General features: G+C 48.3%; 1 protein-coding gene across 1 annotated transcript in view; it reads left to right on the top strand.

Moving 5' to 3' along the window:
• LOC115474088 (polycystic kidney disease protein 1-like 1) overlaps nt 1-20,271 on the top strand; it is a 151,787-nt gene that overhangs the window by 130,986 nt on the left and 530 nt on the right. The gene's annotated exons all lie outside the window — the stretch shown is intronic.

Raw genomic sequence — 20,271 nt, 5'->3', positions numbered from 1 at the left:
CTACTAAGCTAACCACCTTTACCACATTCTCAGGCAATGAATTCCAGAGTTTTAATTACACGTTGAGTGAAGAAACATTTTCTCCGACTCGTTTTAAATTTACTACTTTGTAGCTTCATCACATGCCCCCTAGTCCTAGTATTTTTGGAAAGAGTAAACAAATGATTCACTACTACCCGTTCCACTCCACTCATTATTTTATAGACCTCTATCATATCTCCCCTCAGCTGTCTTTTCTCCAAGCTGAAGAGCCCTAGTGTCCCGTTCCGGGCCCTTACCTGCCGGTCCGCGGGCCAGGGCAGGAGGTTGGGGTTCCCGTGGGGTGCGGGGCGACGAGGGAAGGCTGCCGCCGGGAGGGCCGCGACCACAAGTTGCTCCGAGGCCGGCGATCCTGAAGAACTAACGCCGGCCTCGGAGAAGGAGAACCGCCGGCCAAGATGGCGGCGCCGGCGTCGGCGTCCTCCTCGCTGCAGCAGGACCAGCGAGGAGGCTCCGCCCACTTGCGCCGGATTGGCGCATCCACGAAGGAACTCTGCCCCTCAGACGGGAGAACCAATCCGGGGCCCACTGCCGGCTGGGACTGAGAGGATTGGTCTCAGCTGTTCTTCGGCCAGGACGAGCGGGGGATTTAAACGGAAGCACCGAAAGGATTCAGTGCTTCCGTTTTGTTGTTTGAAGCCATCCTGCTAGTCCCTTTCAGACTGTGCTGGTTCCTTGTTTCAGCTAGCCGTCCTGCTAGCTCCATCCAAGCCTGTGTTTGTTCCTCGTGACAGCTAGCCGTCCTGCTAGTTCCTTCCAAGACTGTGTTTGCTCCTCGTGGCAGCTAGGCGCTCTGCTAGCTATTTCCAAGACTGTGTTTGTTACTGCTCAGCTAGCCGCCCGGCTAGGTACGCTCACCAAGGACTCTGTATCCACAGCCAGCCAGGTCATCCGTCACCCCGTGGTTCCAGCAGTCCTGCTGGCCGCCCGCAGCTGGGGGCTCAATCCTCGGTGAACGGCAGTCGCCGCGGGTGAAGATTCGGGGTGCTCGGCTATTTCCTGGGCCTAGTGGAGCTCGGGAAAACTCGAGAGCTCACCAACACCAGAGTGACATCAGAGCCGCGACAGAAAACGGAAGCCATGAGCTCGCCGACGCAACCTGATCTACGGGACCTGGCCAAGGTTCTTCAGCAGCAGCAGGAACAGCTTAATGCCCTGTCTGGGGCGCTCCAGAATGTATGTTCTCAACTATCCACGCTTCAGGTACAGAACCAGGCCGCTGCGGTCCAAGGGGCCGCAGCGGCTCCCCGTATGGGAGGGTTCCGCGTGGGACCTCGGTTCCCTGAACCAGCACGATACGACGGGAACCCGGGAGGTTGTCGAGGGTTCCTCCACCAGTGTAACCTGGCCTTCCGAATGCAACCGGAGGCCTTTGCTTCGGACCAAAGCAAGGTGGGCTACATTATGGGCCTTTGTGAAGGAAAGGCCCGGGACTGGGTAGCCCCCCTGGACGAGCAACATGATCCCATTTTGGAGGATTATAGTGAATTTCAGCGCCGGTTCCGGATGGTGTTTGACCTGCCGGGAAGACCCTCCTCCGTGGCATCGGAGCTGCTCCGGATTCATCAGGGAGAGGGCACGGTGGCCGACTATGCCATCCGGTTTCGTACCTTAGCCACGGAGTTGCGGTGGAATCCGGAGTCCTTGATGGCCATTTTTATGGAGGGATTGCAAGAACGAATCAAGGATGAATTAGCGGGACAGGAGATTCCCGGGCAATTGGATGCCCTCATTTCACTCTGTATCCGGGTGGACACCCGATTCCGGGAGCGAGCCAGAGCCCGGGTGGAGCGGCAGAAGTGGGTACGAGGGTCCTCTCGGACGAGCAAAGGGCCGTCCTCTCGCCAGGGGAACCGGGACACTATGGAGCCCGGGGAGGAGCCCATGGTGATGGGCCGACAACGGTTGACTCCCGCCGAAAGACAGCAACGACGGTCTAATGGACTGTGCTTCTATTGTGGGCAGGCTGGGCATTTCCTCCGGACTTGTTCCCTCCGGTCGGGAAACGCGCTCCCCAAGGCACCCTGAGGGGAGGGTTCCTGGGGCACTCCGCTCCCCTACAAGAGACCTTGATCACCCTGCCGGTGACCTTACGGTGGCAGGAGGCCACGGTTCAGACCCGAGCCCTGGTGGACTCGGGCTCCGGGGGCAATTTTATTGGGCTCGAACTACTGCAGCAAATGGGATGGCCCACGCTTCCCCGGAGGCCTATGCTGCGGATAACCTCTATCCAGGGAACTACCCTTCCCCAGCCGGTCACCGAGATTACTCCCCTATTGGGGCTGCAAATCGGGGAGGACCATCGGGAGGAAGCCGAATTCTTAGTGTTATCCCGGACCATTCACCCTGTGGTTCTGGGATTACCATGGCTACGATATCACAACCCGGTTATCGACTGGACCGGGGGAAAGATTCAGACCTGGGGCAATTCCTGTCAAGAGAACTGTTGTAAGGATCGGGCGGGCAGCTGTCCGGCCTTACTTACGGGGCCCGGGGAGGAACTGGGTAAACTGGGCGCCCTGCCTATGATTTATAGAGACTTTGCAGATGTGTTCAGCCCCAAGGAGGCGGAGGTACTACCGCCGCATCGCTCTTTTGACTGTGCTATTAATCTGAAGACAGATACGGTTCCCCCTCGGGGCCGATTGTACAGACTGTCCCGAGGAGAGTTCAAGGCAATGCGAGATTATATCCAGGAGAATCTACGGAAAGGGTTCATTCAGCCGTCTACATCCCCAGCCGGGGCAGGGTTTTTCTTCGTTACCAAGAAGGATGGGACCCTAAGACCGTGCATCGACTATCGGGGTTTAAACGCCATCACCGTGAAGGATCGATTCCCGCTCCCGCTTATTCCTGAGCTCTTGGACAAACTACAAGGAGCTCAGATCTTCACGAAGTTGGATTTGCGGGGAGCCTACAATCTAGTACGAATCCGGGCAGGGGACGAATGGAAAACGGCCTTCAACACCCACGAGGGACACTTTGAATATCGGGTAATGCCATTCGGTCTCTGCAATGCCCCTGCGGTGTTTCAACGCCTTATCAATTGTGTACTAGAAGAATTGCTAAATTCCACGGTGATTGTATATCTGGATGACATCCTAGTTTACTCTAAGGATCCCCGGGAGCACCCGGGCCATGTACGGGCTGTGCTGTCCCGCCTACGTCAAGCCCATCTATTTGCTAAGCTGAGTAAGTGCGCTTTCCATCAGCGATCCTTACCCTTTTTGGGGCATATCCTGCTTCCAGGAGGGTTACAGATGGAGCCAGACAAGCTCCAAGCCATTCGAGAGTGGCCTCAACCGAAGGGCCTGAGGGCCTTGCAACGATTCCTGGGTTTCGCTAATTACTATCGCCAATTTATTCCCCAGTACTCCAGGTTGACCACCCCGTTGACGGCGCTCACCCATAAGAACGCGAGGGTGAGGGATTGGCCGCTGGAGGCGCAAACGGCCTTTCATCAGGTAAAAGAGGCCTTTGAGTCCGCGGTCTATCCTATTGACCCCCGACCCTGAGAAACCTTTCATTGTAGAAGTGGACGCGTCCGCCCTAGGGGCCGGGGCGGTCATTTCTCAAATCAACCCCGAAGGCCGGCGTCAGCCTTGCTCCTTTTTTTCACGAAAATTCTCTCCTGCCGAGCGGAATTATACGGTAGGGGATAGAGAACTCTTGGCGCTGAAACTAGCACTGCAAGAATGGAGACATTTACTGGAAGGAGCGGAACACCGGTTCACGGTCATCACAGATCATAAAACCTTCTATACCTCCAAGAGGCCCAGCGACTGAATCCCCGACAGGCCCGGTGGTCATTATTCTTTGCCAGATTTCATTTCCAATTGGTATTCCGAGCGGCCTCCCAGAATACCCCGGCAGATGCGCTCTCCCGGGCCTTCGAGACACCAGAAGAAACTACGGAGACTCATCCAATGTTAGACCCCGCTTGTGTCTGTGCGGCCACAGGAGAGGTTGCCTCGATCCAGAAATTCGTGGCGGCCGCCGATCGGAAAAGGGTTCTGCAATGGGGGCACTCGTCTAGATGGGCAGGTCACTTCGGGTATCATAAGACACTCCGGTTCATCACGAGACAGTATCGATGGCCACAGATGAGACGGGATATCCTCCAGTTTGTTACCTCGTGTCCGGTATGTGCCCGAACCAAGCCAATAGGAGGACCCCCCGTGGGGGACTTACAACCACTGCCCGTACCGACCAGTCCCTGGTCGGAGATATCCATGGACTTTATCACGGACTTACCTCGGTCCCAGGGTCATACCGTGATCTGGGTGGTAATAGATCGGTTCTCTAAAATGGCTCACTTTGTCCCACTCATGAACCTCCCGTCGGCCGCCTCTCTAGCTCAAGCGTTCATTCACCACATTTTTCGATTACATGGACTGCCCACTCGGATCATCAGTGACCGAGGGCCCCAATTTACATCTCACTTCTGGAGAACTTTGTGCACGGCCTTGGGGGTAGAGAATCATTTTTCATCCGCGTACCATCCTCAGACCAACGGTATGGTTGAGAGGATTAACCAAACCCTGAAAGGATTCTTACGAGCCTTTGTCAACCAACGACAGGATAACTGGGTTTCTCTACTTCCCTGGGCCGAATTCGCCTATAACCAAAGCGACCACTCATCCTCAGGGCAGTCCCCGTTCTTCCTGGTATATGGACGACATCCCCGGCTTCCAGGACCGTTTCCGGCTACCGCCATGAACCCGGCGGGGGATCAAGTCATAGCCGACCTACAAGAGGTCTGGCGGGTGGCTAGGGAACAATTACAGAAGGCCGCGATCAAGAACAAGATCTTTGCTGACCGCCATCGGCGGCCCGCCCCCGTGCTCCAACCAGGACAGAAAGTATGGTTAAGCACGAAACACCTGAGACTCCGAGGATCTTCCCAAAGACTGAGACCTCGGTATGTGGGGCCATATGCAATTCAAGAACGAATTGGGCCGGTAACGTATCGATTGCGGTTACCCGCCACTCTACGAGTACATAACGCTTTTCACATCTCGCTATTGAAGAGGTTCCGGGAGTCCGGGTGGCACCCACATCCAGCCCGAACCGAGGATCTCCAAGTGGTCCCAGACCCAGAGTACGAGGTAGGAGAGATTCTCGACTCAAAGTGGCGGCGGGGAAGACTATATTATTTGTTAGCATGGAAAGCTTATGGTCCCGAAGATAATTCCTGGGAACCCGTGGCTAATGTTCATGCTCCAGAACTGATCAAAGCCTTCCACGCCCGATATCCGTGCAAACCCGGGCCCCGGAGGAAGGGGTCTTCCGGGGAGGATACTGTCCCGTTCCGGGCCCTTACCTGCCGGTCCGCGGGCCAGGGCAGGAGGTTGGGGTTCCCGTGGGTGCGGGGCGACGAGGGAAGGCTGCCGCCGGGAGGGCCGCGACCACAAGTTGCTCCGAGGCCCGGCGATCCTGAAGAACTAACGCCAGCCTCGGAGAAGGAGAACCGCCGGCCAAGATGGCGGCGCCGGCGTCGGCGTCCTCCTCGCTGCAGCAGGACCAGCGAGGAGGCTCCGCCCACTTGCGCCGGATTGGCGCATCCACGAAGGAACTCTGCCCCTCAGACGGGAGAACCAATCCGGGGCCCACTGCCGGCTGGGACTGAGAGGATTGGTCTCAGCTGTTCTTCGGCCAGGACGAGCGGGGGATTTAAACGGAAGCACCGAAAGGATTCAGTGCTTCCGTTTTGTTGTTTGAAGCCATCCTGCTAGTCCCTTTCAGACTGTGCTGGTTCCTTGTTTCAGCTAGCCGTCCTGCTAGCTCCATCCAAGCCTGTGTTTGTTCCTCGTGACAGCTAGCCGTCCTGCTAGCCCCATCCAAGCCTGTGTTTGTTCCTCGTAACAGCTAGCCGTCCTGCTAGCTCCTTCCAAGCCTGTGTGTGTTCCTCGTAACAGCTAGCCATCCTGCTAGCTCCATCCAAGCCTGTGTTTGTTCCTCGTGCCAGCTAGCCGTCCTGCTAGCTCCATCCAAGCCTGTGTTTGTTCCTCGTGCCAGCTAGCCGTCCTGCTAGCTCCATCCAAGCCTGTGTTTGTTCCTCGTAACAGCTAGCCGTCCTGCTAGCTCCTTCCAAGCCTGTGTGTGTTCCTCGTAACAGCTAGCCGTCCTGCTAGCTCCATCCAAGCCTGTGTTTGTTCCTCGTGACAGCTAGCCGTCCTGCTAGCCCCATCCAAGCCTGTGTTTGTTCCTCGTAACAGCTAGCCGTCCTGCTAGCTCCTTCCAAGCCTGTGTGTGTTCCTCGCAACAGCTAGCCATCCTGCTAGCTCCATCCAAGCCTGTGTTTGTTCCTCGTGCCAGCTAGCCGTCCTGCTAGCTCCATCCAAGCCTGTGTTTGTTCCTCGTGCCAGCTAGCCGTCCTGCTAGCTCCATCCAAGCCTGTGTTTGTTCCTCGTAACAGCTAGCCGTCCTGCTAGCTCCTTCCAAGCCTGTGTTTGTTCCTCGTGACAGCTAGCCGTCCTGCTAGCTCCATCCAAGACTGTGTTTTGTTCCTCGTGCCAGCTAGCCGTCCTGCTAGCTCCTTCCAAGCCTGTGTTTGTTCCTCGTGACAGCTAGCCGTCCTGCTAGTTCCTTCCAAGACTGTGTTTGCTCCTCGTGGCAGCTAGGCGCTCTGCTAGCTATTTCCAAGACTGTGTTTGTTACTGCTCAGCTAGCCGCCCGGCTAGGTACGCTCACCAAGGACTCTGTATCCACAGCCAGCCAGGTCATCCGTCACCCCGTGGTTCCAGCAGTCCTGCTGGCCGCCCGCAGCTGGGGGCTCAACCCTCGGTGAACGGCGGTCGCCGCGGGTGAAGATTCGGGGTGCTCGGCTATTTCCTGGGCCTAGTGGAGCTCGGGAAAACTCGAGAGCTCACCAACACCAGAGTGACATCAGAGCCGCGACACCTAGATAGTTCAGCCTTTCCTCATAGGGAAGTCGTCCCATCCCCTTTATCATTTTCGTCGTCCTTCTCTGTACCTTTTCTAATTCCACTATATCTTTTTTGAGATGCGATGACCAAAGTTGAATACAATATTTGAGGTTTGGTGAACCATGGACCGATACAGAAGCATTATAAAGTCCTCATTTCTGTTTTCCATTCCTTTCCTAATAATGCCTAACATTCTATTTGCTTTCTCAGCCACCACTGCACACTGAGCAGAGGGTTTCAATGTTTCATCAACAATGCCACCTAGATCCCTTTCTTGGTCAGTGACTCCTAACGTAAAACCTTGCATTATGTAGCTATAATTTGGGTTCCTCTTTCCCACATGCATCACTTTGCACTTGCTCACATTAAACGTCATCTACCATTTAGACGCCCAGTCTACCAGTCTCGTAAGGTCCTCTTGTAATTTTTCACAATCCTCTTGCGATTTAACAACTTTGAATAACTTTGTGTCATCAGCACACTGGGCAGACGTTTTTAACGTCTTATCAACGGTGACTCCCAGATCCCTTTCTAGATCCGTAACTCCTAACGCGGAATCTTGCAAGACATAGCTGTAATTCGGGTTCCTCTTACCCACATGCATCACTTTGCACTTGTCAACATTGAACTTCATCTGCCACTTGGACGCCCAATCCCCCAGTCTCGTGAGGTCCTCCTGTAATCTTTCACACTCCTCCTGTGACTTGACGACCCTGAATAATTTTGTGTCATCTGCGAATTTAATTACCTCACTAGTTACTCCCATCTCTAGATCATTTATAAATATGTTAAAAGCAGCAGTCCCAGCACAGACCCCTGGGGAACCCCACTATCCACCCTTCTCTATTGATAATACTGACCATTTAACCCTACTGTTTGTTTTCTATTTTTTAACTAGTTTTTAATCCACAATAGGACATTACCTGTTATTCCATGACTCTCCAATTTTCTCTGGAGTCTTTCATGAGATACTTTGTCAAACGCCCTTTGAAAATAGAATGAGGGGCATTTTCGAAAGGGACGTCCATGTTTCCATTTGGACGTCCTTGCAAAACGTCCCGATCCTGGGGCGGGGAAACCCGTATTTTCGAATCAAGATGGATGTCCATCTTTCGTTTCGATTATACGGTCAGGGTGGTCCTGAGAGATGGTCGTCCGTAGACATGGACGTTTCTGATTTTCAGCAATTTTCAAAACTAAGGATGCTCTTCTCAGAAACGACCAAATGCAAGCCATTTGGTCGTGGGAGGAGCCAGCATTTCTAGTGCACTGGTCCCCCTGACATTCCAGGACACCAACAGGTCACCCTAGGGGGCACTGCAGTGGACTTCATAAATTGCTCCCAGGTACATACAGTGGGGGAAATAAGTATTTGATCCCTTGCTGATTTTGTAAGTTTGCCCACTGACAAAGACATGAGCAGCCCATAATTGAAGGGTAGGTTATTGGTAACAGTGAGAGATAGCACATCACAAATTAAATCCGGAAAATCACATTGTGGAAAGTGTATGAATTTATTTGCATTCTGCAGAGGGAAATAAGTATTTAATCCCTCTGGCAAACAAGACCTAATACTTGGTGGCAAAACCCTTGTTGGCAAGCACAGCGGTCAGACGTCTTCTGTAGTTGATGATGAGGTTTGCACACATGTCAGGAGGAATTTTGGTCCACTCCTCTTTGCAGATCATCTCTAAATCATTAAGAGTTCTGGGCTGTCGCTTGGCAACTCGCAGCTTCAGCTCCCTCCATAAGTTTTCAATGGGATTAAGGTCTGGTGACTGGCTAGGCCACTCCATGACCCTAATGTGCTTCTTCCTGAGCCACTCCTTTGTTGCCTTGGCTGTATGTTTTGGGTCATTGTCGTGCTGGAAGACCCAGCCACGACCCATTTTTAAGGCCCTGGCGGAGGGAAGGAGGTTGTCACTCAGAATTGTACGGTACATGGCCCCATCCATTCTCCCATTGATGCGGTGAAGTAGTCCTGTGCCCTTAGCAGAGAAACACCCCCAAAACATAACATTTCCACCTCCATGCTTGACAGTGGGGACGGTGTTCTTTGGGTCATAGGCAGCATTTCTCTTCCTCCAAACACGGCGAGTTGAGTTCATGCCAAAGAGCTCAATTTTTGTCTCATCTGACCACAGCACCTTCTCCCAATCACTCTCGGCATCATCCAGGTGTTCACTGGCAAACTTCAGACGGGCCGTCACATGTGCCTTCCGGAGCAGGGGGACCTTGCGGGCACTGCAGGATTGCAATCCGTTATGTCGTAATGTGTTACCAATGGTTTTCGTGGTGACAGTGGTCCCAGCTGCCTTGAGATCATTGACAAGTTCCCCCCTTGTAGTTGTAGGCTGATTTCTAACCTTCCTCATGATCAAGGATACCCCACGAGGTGAGATTTTGCGTGGAGCCCCAGATCTTTGTCGATTGACAGTCATTTTGTACTTCTTCCATTTTCTTACTATGGCACCAACAGTTGTCTCCTTCTCGCCCAGCGTCTTACTGATGGTTTTGTAGCCCATTCCAGCCTTGTGCAGGTGTATGATCTTGTCCCTGACATCCTTAGACAGCTCCTTGCTCTTGGCCATTTTGTAGAGGTTAGAGTCTGACTGATTCACTGAGTCTGTGGACAGGTGTCTTTCATACAGGTGACCATTGCCGACAGCTGTCTGTCATGCAGGTAACGAGTTGATTTGGAGCATCTACCTGGTCTGTAGGGGCCAGATCTCTTACTGGTTGGTGGGGGATCAAATACTTATTTCCCTCTGCAGAATGCAAATAAATTCATATACTTTCCACAATGTGATTTTCCGGATTTAATTTGTGATGTGCTATCTCTCACTGTTACCAATAACCTACCCTTCAATTATGGGCTGCTCATGTCTTTGTCAGTGGGCAAACTTACAAAATCAGCAAGGGATCAAATACTTATTTCCCCCACTGTAGCTTCCTTACCTTGTGTGCTGAGCCCCCCAAACCCTCCACAAAACTGACTACCCTGAACTGTACATCACTACCATAGCCCTTACGGGTGAAGGGAACACCTAGATGTGGGTACAGTGGGTTTGTGGTGGGTTTTGAAGGGCTCACTGTTTCCTCCACAAATGTAATAGATAGGGGGTTATGGGCCTGGGTCCGCCTGCCTGAAGTGCACTGCACCCACTAAAACTGCTCCAGGGACCAGCATACTGCTGTCATGGACCTGAGTATGACATCTGAGGCTGGCAATATTTTGAAAGATATTTTTTGAGGGTGGAAGGGGGTTAGTGACCACTCGGGGAGTAACGGGAGGTCATCCCCGATTCTCTCTGAAGGTCATCTGGTCATTTCGGACACCTTTTTGTGCCTTGGTTCTAACATGACTAGGTAAAGTCGTCCAAGTGTTCGTCAGGGACGTCCTTGTTTCTTTCGATTATGGGTCAAGGACATCCAAGTGTTAGGCACGCCCAAGTCCCGCCTTCGCTACGCCTCTGACATGCCCCCTTGAACTTTGACTGTCCCTGCGACGGAAAGCAGTTGGGAACGTCCAAAATCGGGGTTTGGTTATACCGATTTGGACAACCCTTGGGACAAGGACGTCCATCTTCTGATTTATGTCGAAAGATGGGCGTCCTTCTCTTTCGAAAGTGAACCCAAATATCATCCGGCTCACCTTTATCCATATATTTGTTTACCCCTTTAAAGAAATGTAATAGATTGATAAGTCAAGATTTCCCTTCACTAAATCCATGTTGGCTTTCCAGCTTATTTTCGAAACAGATCGCCGGCCATCTTCCGACACAAATCAGGAGATGGCCGGCCATCTCCTGAACCCGGCCAAATCGTTATAATGGAAAGCCGATTTTGGCCGGCGCCAACGGCTTTCTGTGGCGGAGTTGGCCAAACTTCAAGGGGGCGTTTTGGTAGGGTAGCGAAGGCGGGATGGGGGCGGAACAGGGGCGTGGTTATGAGATGGCCGGCTTCGGCCGATAATGGAAAAAAGATGGCCAGCTCTGACGAGCATTTCGCTGGCTTCACTTGGTCCATTTATTTTTAGGACCAAGCCCCAATTAACAAGATGACCACTGGAGGGCATTGGGGATCACCTCCCATTATTCCCCCAGTGGTCATCAACCCCCTCCCACCCAAAAAAATTTTTTTTAATTATTTTTTTGCCAGCCTCAAATGTCATACCCAGTTCCCTGACAGCAGTATGCAGCTCCCTGGAGCAGCATGTAGTGGGTGCAGTGCACTTAAGGCAGGTGGACCCAGGCCCCCCCCCCCCCACACACTTGTGATGGTAAATGTTGAGCCCTCCAAAAAACCACAAAACCCACTGTACCCACATGTAGGTGCCCCCCTTCATCCCTAAGTGCTATGGTAGAGGTGTAGAGTTGTGGGGAGTGGGTTTTGGGGGACTCAGCACCCAAGGTAAGGGAGCTATGCACCTGGGAGCAATTTTTGCAGTGCCCCCTAGGGTGCCCGGTTGGTGTCCTGCCATGTGAGGGGGACCAGTGCACTACAAATGCTGGCTCCTCCCATGACCAAAGGGCTTGCATTTCGCCAGGTTTCAGATGGCCGGGCCCGGTTTCCATTATGGCCGAAAACCGAAGCCGGCCATCTCTAAATCCGGAGATCTCTAAACCCGGCGATCTCAACATTTGACCTAAATGTTGAGATTTAGCCAGCCCCAACCGTATTATTGAAAGAAAAGATGGCCAGCCGTCTTTTTCGATAATACGGTTGGCTCCGTCCCTTTGCGGAGTCGGCTCCAAAGATGGCCGGCGCCATTCGATTATGCCCTTCTTTGTCTTATTAATCCATACTTTTGAATATGCTCTGTAATTCTGTTCTTTATAATAGTCTCTACCATTTTGCCCAGCACCGACGTCAGGCTCACTTGTCTATAATTTCCTGGATCTCCTCTGGAACCTTTTTAAAAAATTGGTGTTACATTGGCCACCCTCCAATTTTCCGGTACCACTCTTGATTTTAAAGATAAATTACATATTACTAACATTAAGTACATAAGTATTGCCATACTGGGACAGACCAAAGGTCCATCAAGCCTAGCATCCTGTTTCCAACAGTGGCCAATCTAGGCCACAAATACCTGGCAAGATCCCAAAAAAGTACAAAACGTTTTATATTGCTTATCCCAGAAATAGTGGATTTTCCCCAAGTCCAATTTAATAATGGTCTATGGACTTTTCCTTTAGGAAGCCATCCAAACCTTTTAAAAACTCTGTTAAGCTAACCGCTGTTACCACATTCTCTGGCAACGAATTTCAATTACACGTTGAGTGAAGAAATATTTTCTCCGATTTGTTTTAAATTTACTACTTTGTAGATTCATTGCATGCTGCCTAGTCCTAGTATTTTTGGAAAGCATAAACAGATGCTTCACATCTACTCGTTCAACTCCACTCATTATTTTATAGACCTCTATTATATCACTCCTCAGCTGCCTTTTCTCTAAGCTGAAGAGCCCTAGCCGCTTTAGCCTTTCCTCATAGGGAAGTCGTCCTATCCCCTTTATCATTTTTGTCACCCTTCTCTGCACCTTTTCTAATTCCACTATATCTTTTTTAAAGATTCGGCGACCAGATTTGAAAACAATATTTATTTATTTATTTATGGCATTTATATCCTACATTATTCCCACCCATGGACAGGCTCAATGTGGCGTACAATAGTCTATTAAGCAACATTAATACAAAATACAGGAATTAGCGTCAGAGAAGGGAAAGAGGAACAACAGGAGGGAGAGGGAGAGAGGGGAAGGTGACAATTTGTCGATGTGGCTGCCATGGCTCAGAGGGATGTAACACCAGGAGGGCCCACAGCATATGCTCTACCGAAAAGGCAGGTCTTGAGCCACTTCTTAAAGGTCAGGTGATCTGGGGTGAATTTGACCACTTGGGGCAGTCCGTTCCAGGATTGAGTGCTAAGATAAGAAAAAGAGGAAGCATAGACAGTCTTATATTTGAGGCCACTGAGAGCTGGATAGTGGAGATTGAGATACGTGCGAGCTGACTTGCGGGAGTTCCTGGGCGGCAAGTTAATGAGAGTGTCCATGTAAGCAGGAGCGTCTCCATAGATGATTTTGTGCACCAATGCGCAGATCTTGAAAACGATACGGTCCTTCACAGGAAGCCAATGCAACCTCTCACGTAATGAGACCATGGACCGAAACAAAGGCATTATAACGTCCTCATTTTTGTTTTCCATTCCTTTCCTAATAATACCTAACATTCTATTTGCTTTCTTAGCCGCCGCAGCACACTGAGCAGAAGGTTCCAATGTATCATCAACGGTGAAACCTAGATCCCTTTCTTGGTCTGTAACTCCTAACGTGGAACCTTGCATGACGTAGCTATAATTCAGGTTCCTCTTTCCCACATGCATCACTTTGCACTTGCTCAAATTAAACGTCATCTGCCATTTAGATGCCCAGGCTTGTAAGGTCCTCTTGTCATTTTTCACAATCCTCCCGCGGTTTAACGACTTTGAATAACTTGGTGTCGTCAACAGATTTAATTACCTCACTAGTTACTCCCATCTAGTTCCGCAAGTTCATTTTTCAATTTTATCATTACTCTTGGATGAATACCATCCGGTCCAGAAGATTGCTACTCTTCAGTTTGTCAAACTGACCCATTACATCCTCCAATTTTATAGAGATTTCATTCAGTTTCTTCGACTCGTCAACTTTGAATACCATTTCTGGCACTGGTATCTCTTCCAAATCTTCCTCAGCGAAGACCGAAGCAAAGAATTAATTTAATCTCTCTGCTATGGCTTTCAGGCTCATTTTCGAAAGAGAAGGACGCCCATCTATCGACACAAATCGGAAGATGGGCGTCCTTCTCCCAGGGTCGTCCAAATCGGTATAATTAAAAGCAGATTTTGGACTTCCCCAACTGCTTTCCATCGCAGGGACGGCCAAAGTTTATGGGGGCGTATCGGAGGCGTAGCTAAGGTGGGACTTGGGCATGCCTAACACATGGACGTCTTCGACCTGTAATGGAAAAAAAAAGGGCGTCCCTGACGAGCACTTGGACAACTTTATTTGGTTGTGTTTTTCTTACGACCAATGCACAAAACGGTGGCCAAAATGGCCAGATGACCACTGGAGAGAATTGGGAATGACCTCCCCTTACTCCCCCAGTGGTCACTAGCCCCCTCCCATCCTCAAAAAACATCTTTCAAAATATTTTTTGCCAGCCTCTATGCCAGCCTCAGATGTCATACTGAGGTCCATCACAGCAGTATGCAGGTACCTGGAGCAGTTTTAGTGGGTGCAGTGCACTTCAGGCAGGCGGACCCAGGCCCATCCCCCTCCCTACCTGTTACGTTTGTGGAGGAAATAGCGAGCCCTCCAAAACCCACCACAAACCCACTGTACCCAAATCTAGGTGCCCCCTTTCACCCATAAGGGCTATGGTATTGGTGTACAGTTGTGGGTTTAGGGGGATTTGGGGGGGCTCAGCAGACAAGGTAAGGAAGCTATGTTCCTGGGAGCATTTTATGAAGTCCACTGTAGTGCCCCCTAGGGTGCCCGGTTGGTAACCTGGCATGTCAGGGGGACCAGTGAACCAGAAATGCTGGCTCCTCCCATGACCAAAGGGGTTGCATTTGGTCATTTCTGAGATGGGCGTCCTTGGTTTGAATTATCGCCAAAAATCAGAAACAACCAAGTCTAGGGACGACCATCTCTAAGAACGACCAAAATTTCAAGATTTGGGCGTCCCTGACCATATTATTGAAACGAAAGATGGACGTCCATCTTGTTTCGATAATATGGGTTTCCCCACCCCTCCATCGGGACGTTTTGCCAGGACGGCGTCAACAAGACTTGGGTGTCCCTTTCGATTATGCCCCTCTTTGTCTTCCCTGATTGCCCCTTTTATCCCTCGGTCATCTAATGGTCCAACCGATTCTTTTGAAGGCTTCTTGCTTTTATTATAACTAAAAACTTTTTACTATGTGTTTTTGCCTCCAACGCAATCTTTTTTTCAAAATTCCTGTTTGCATTCCTTATCAGCGCTTTGTATTTGACTTGACATTCCTCATGCTGTTTCTTATTATTTTCAATCAGTTCCTTCATCCATTTTCTGAAGGATTTTCTTTTAGCTCTAATAGCTTCCTTCACCTCACTTTTTAACCATACCAGCTGTCATTTGGTCTTCCTCTCTCCTTTTATAATACACGGAATATATTTGGCCTTGACTTCTAGGATGGTATTTTTGAGCAGCATCCACGCCTGATGTAAATGTTTGACCCTCACAGCTGCTCCTCTAAGTTTGTTTTTCACCGTTCTTCTCATTTTATCATAGGCTCCTTTTTGAAAGTTAAACACTAGCGCATTGGATTTCCTGTGTATACTTATGATTACTGTTATCAAGCAGCCCCATCACCATTATCTCCCACACTAGATCATGCGCTCCACTAAGGACTAGGTCTAGAATTTTTCCTTCTCTTGTCAGCTCCATAAAGCAGTCCCTGATTTCGTCAAGGAATTTTACCTCCCTAGCATGCCCCGATGTTACGTTTACCCAGTCAATATCGGGATAATTAAAATCACCTATTATTATTGTGTTGCCCAGTTTGTTAGCCTCAATAATTTCTACATTTCTACATTCGTCTGTTCATCCTGGCCATGGTGACGGTAGTACACTGCTATCACTAACCTTTTCCCCTTTACACATGGAATTTCAATCTATAGGTATTCCAAGATGTGTTTTGTTTCCTGCAGAATTTTCAATCTGTTTGGTTCAAGGCTCTCCATAACATACAATGCTACCCCTCCACCAATTCGATCCACCCTATCACTACGATATAATTTGTACCCTGGTATTACAGTGTCCCACTGGTTATCCTCCTTCCACAAGGTCTCAGAGATGCCTATTATATCTAATTTTTTATTTAGTGGAATATATTATAACTCTCCTATATTATTTCTTAGGCGCCTGGCATTCGCATATAGACATTTCAAACTGTGTTTGTTGTTCCTATTATATCATGCTCAGTACTTGACAGTGTCAATTTGCAATCTTTTGTTTGATTTTTATTTTTATTTAAGGACACCTGATCTACTACGGTCTCTTTTGCATCCTCACTATCGGGATACCCTATCTTCTCTGTTTTGGTGATATCTTTAAAAGGTACCTTATTCTGAACCATGTGCTTTTGAGTGACTTTCGGCCTTCCCCCAGTCTCTAGTTTTAAAGCTGCTCTATCTCCTTTTTAAATGCAGATGCCAGAAGCCTGGTCCCATCCTGGTTAAGGTGGAGCCCATCCTTTCGGAATAGGCTCCCCCTTCCCCAGAATGTTGCCCAGTTCCTAACAAATCTATAATCCTCCTCCCTGCACCATCGTCTCATCCTCGCATTGAGTCTCTGGAGCTCAGCCTGTCTCTTGGGCCCTGTGCGTGGAACAGGTAGCACTTCAGAAAATGCTACTCTAGAGGTTCTGGATTTGAACTTTCTATCTAAGAGCCTAAATTTGGCTTCCAGAACCTCTCTCCCACATTTTCCTACGTCTGCCACCTTCGCACCAGGCAGGCAAGTGACCAGGTGATCCTCATGTCCACCAGCCACCCAGCTATCTACATGCTTAATAATCGAATCACCAGCTACAACAGCCATCCTAACCCTTCCCACCTGGGCAGTAGCTCCTGGAGACACATCCTCAGTGTGATAGGATATTGCATTCCCTGGTGTGCTGGTCCTGACCACAGAATTACTTCCATCTGCACTAGGAGACGCTTTCCTTTTAGAAGATCTCCCTCCTCCATGGCAATACAGGGGCTGCCAGACTGGAGGTGGGACTTCTCTACAACGTCCCATAGGCCTCCTCTATGTACCTCTCTGTCTCCCTCAGTTCCTCCACGTCTGCTACTCTAGACTCGAGAATGGACTTATTTTCTTAGAGCTAGGAACTCTTTGCATCGAGCACACATATTTGACATCTCACCAAATGGGAGATATTCATACATGTGACACTCAATGAAAAGACTAGATAGCACCCTTCTCACTACTGGACTACTGTCTGCATCCTAGTATTATACAGTTGTTTAATGACAACTTCTTAAGGTACTAGGGATATCAAATGAATACAATGATCCTTATGACTGGTGTAATTTGTAATTTATTTAGGGTTTGCTTCTTAGAAACTAATCAAATGTAATTAAAACTCTGATGAAAATTGAAAATTCCCCTCTTGTTGTCTTAATTGTTGTCTATAAATGAAAAGTTGAGCTAGGGTGGGTGGGTGGGTGGGACTGAGTTCTGAACTGGGCCCTTCTGTGCTCTCTATAGATTGTTAAATCTTTAAGTTTTAAAACTATAGGGAAAAGGGTATGGAGACTAGCTAATAAAGTTTGCTTGCTTTTTTTTTTAATTCTAACTGTGTTTGTCAATATCCTACAATTCCTTTTTTAAACCCTAATCTTAGGTGTGGCAGAAACTTCAAGTTTTAAAACTGTGGGGAAATGGGTATGGAGACTAGCTAATCAAGTTTGCTTGCTTTTTTTTTTTATTTTAAATTTCTAACCTAATCTTTAAGTTACCAAACTCAAAATAAAATAATGTCACTTACCCACAGAGATGTCCCTCCTCTCTAAGAACTTCTCAGAAAGCTACTTATTTGAAGAACCATATAGGCTTCGTTTCTCTTGTTTTTGTTTATTTTCCTCGCGGAAGATCAGTCGCCATATTATAGCAGCCTTTAGCTTTGACCACTGATTTTCCACTTCTCCTATGCCTTCCCACGCCAACAGCTCCTTCTTCGGTATTCCCTCTTTTTATCAAAATCAGTATGTCTGAAATCCAGTATTTTGAGTTTTGTGCGTCCATATGGTGTGATGATCACTATTACATTGGTGGGCACCCACCCAGATATTTGAAACACTTCCTCCATTCTTGAGCACTAGATCGATCCAGCATCGACCTTTCCCTCATGGGTTCTGTCACCATTTGTCTGAGCAAGGCACTTTGACAGGTGTCCATAATCTCCCTACTTTTTTCCGATTCTGCAGAGGGACGTTCCAATCCACATCGGACAAGTTGAAATGTCCCAAAAGTAGCACCTCCCCTTTCATACCAATATTTTGAATATCTTCTATCAGATCCTTGTCTACCTTCTCCATTTCTGCCGGAGGTCTGTAGATAACCCCCGTGTGGATACAGGTTCCATCTTCTCTTTCCAGGACGATCCATACAGCTTCGTCCTTTCCCCAGGTTCCCCGCATTTCAGCCGCTCTGATATTGTCTCTCGCATACAGCACCACTCCTCCACCTCTTCGGCCCTCTATCTTTCCTAAAAAGATTATAGCCCAGTATAGTCACATCCTATTCTTGGGAATCATTGAACCATGTCTCCGTAATAGCACTAATATCCAAGTTTTCTTCAAACATCAGGGCTTGCAAGTCTTGAACCTTTTGACCTAGACTACGAGCATTTGTGCTCATTGCTTTCCATGTGCTTATTGAGTTTAGGTGTTTTTCTATATATAGATGACCTTTCCATCATGTTTATTCTGGGGGTGACTTTCTGAATTCCCTTGTTTCCTTTTGTCACCCCCACCTTCTAGTTTAAATGTCTAGAAATATACTGTCTGAATCTCCCCAATGATCCTTTTTCCTGTCACAGAAAGATGTACCCCATCATTACAGTACAGCCTGTTAATTTTCCACATATTACCCCATACTCCTATGTATCTAAAACCTTCTTTTTTACACCAAGACTCAAGACACTTATTGAAATCTGCTATTTTGTGTAGTCTTTCCTCTCCCTTCCCCCATGTAGGAATTACTTCAGAAAAAGCCACAGTCCTAACCAAGATTTCAGTCCCTCCCCAAGCTTCTGGAATGCTCTCTGTGCTGTAAACTTGCAATTGTTGGCCAGGTCATTTGTCCCCAGGTGAATTACAACATCAGTATTTGAAGTCTTGCTCTCTTCTCTGATCACCTTTCAGTATTTAATCAGTACATCTTGTAGCTGAAGATCCTGGAAGGCATTTCACTAGGTTGGAACCCTTGAACTTTGTTCCTAATGCCTCTGATAATGGAGTGTCCGATCAGTAAGAGTTTTCTGCTTTTCACCATTCTGTCATTGTTTGGGGGATGTTTCTTGGGTTGTTCTACTTTCATTGCCTCTGTTTCCACCACAGTAATTTTTTTGTCAGTACCATATTGATGTAATGCAGCAAAATAATTTGAAAGGGGCAAAGGTTGGGAGGGTGAGTGCTTCTGTGTCACAGATCTTAGTCTACCATATCCTACTGTGACCCATCTATTCCTCTGTGGTAGTGGTGGTGGTAAATTGGGTGGGAATTGAGTAATCTTGAACGCTTCTTTCATTGTAGCTAATTCCTTCTTGAGTTTGTTGATCTCATTTTTCAAAGCTGATATTTGGAGACAGATAGGATAAGCTCTAATGTTCCAGATAGTTTGCCTTAGGATTAATGCAGACCATGTATTGCAATGAAGGTCATTTTCATGTGATTCACAAGAGTGAAAAGGTGAACTATGATAGGGGATAACAAGGAGTAGGATTGACCAATTATCGTGTAATGAAGATACTTGTCCCTTGATTGCCATACATAAAGGGAGTTCACCTAGGGGCAGGTGGGTGGGTCTATAGAGTCAGACCCTCTGCAGTGAAAAGACAGGGTTTTTTTTTTTAATAAGATAGAATAGAAGCAGGTAATCAGGACGATATTAAGACACAGGTAACATCAGTTTACAATCAAACCAAGTCCAAAATGCACAGCATAGCCTAGACAGCTCACAAGCTAATCTTAAATTCTGTTTGTTTTCTTTTACCACACAGCTGTATACAAATTGCCCCTTCTCCAAATTTAAGCAGTCTATGAGTCACCAGATGCTATATAACCAAATTGATTAAATCTCTGGCAGTGAAGATTCAAAACACAATTCTAATAAACGCACCTTTAAGACAGACACCAGAGTCATCAAATTCTGTAAATTCTGTGTAACCAAATTGATTGGATTAAGTTACTTGCTACAGGTTCAAAACACAGTTCTAATGAGAGCACCTTTAAGACAATTCCAACAGTGTTATATGTTTAGCTAGTGCTGCTGAATATACAGGTATAAGTGGAACGTCCAAAGTAGATGCTTCACTATACCCCCTTTTTTGGTTGGCACAGTTAAATGTGTAATCTATGTGTGTAGTGGCTAAATATCACTGCTTATAAATTTAAATGGTGTTGCCCATGGAACACCCTGAAACCGGCCCCCCCGCCCTAAATGCTTGTGAAGATCAGCTTCTCAGACTTTATAAAATGTACATC

This window comes from Microcaecilia unicolor, chromosome 1, assembly GCF_901765095.1.
Source record: "Microcaecilia unicolor chromosome 1, aMicUni1.1, whole genome shotgun sequence".
Taxonomy (NCBI): domain Eukaryota; kingdom Metazoa; phylum Chordata; class Amphibia; order Gymnophiona; family Siphonopidae; genus Microcaecilia; species Microcaecilia unicolor.
This window is presented reverse-complemented; position numbering and strand designations above follow the sequence as displayed.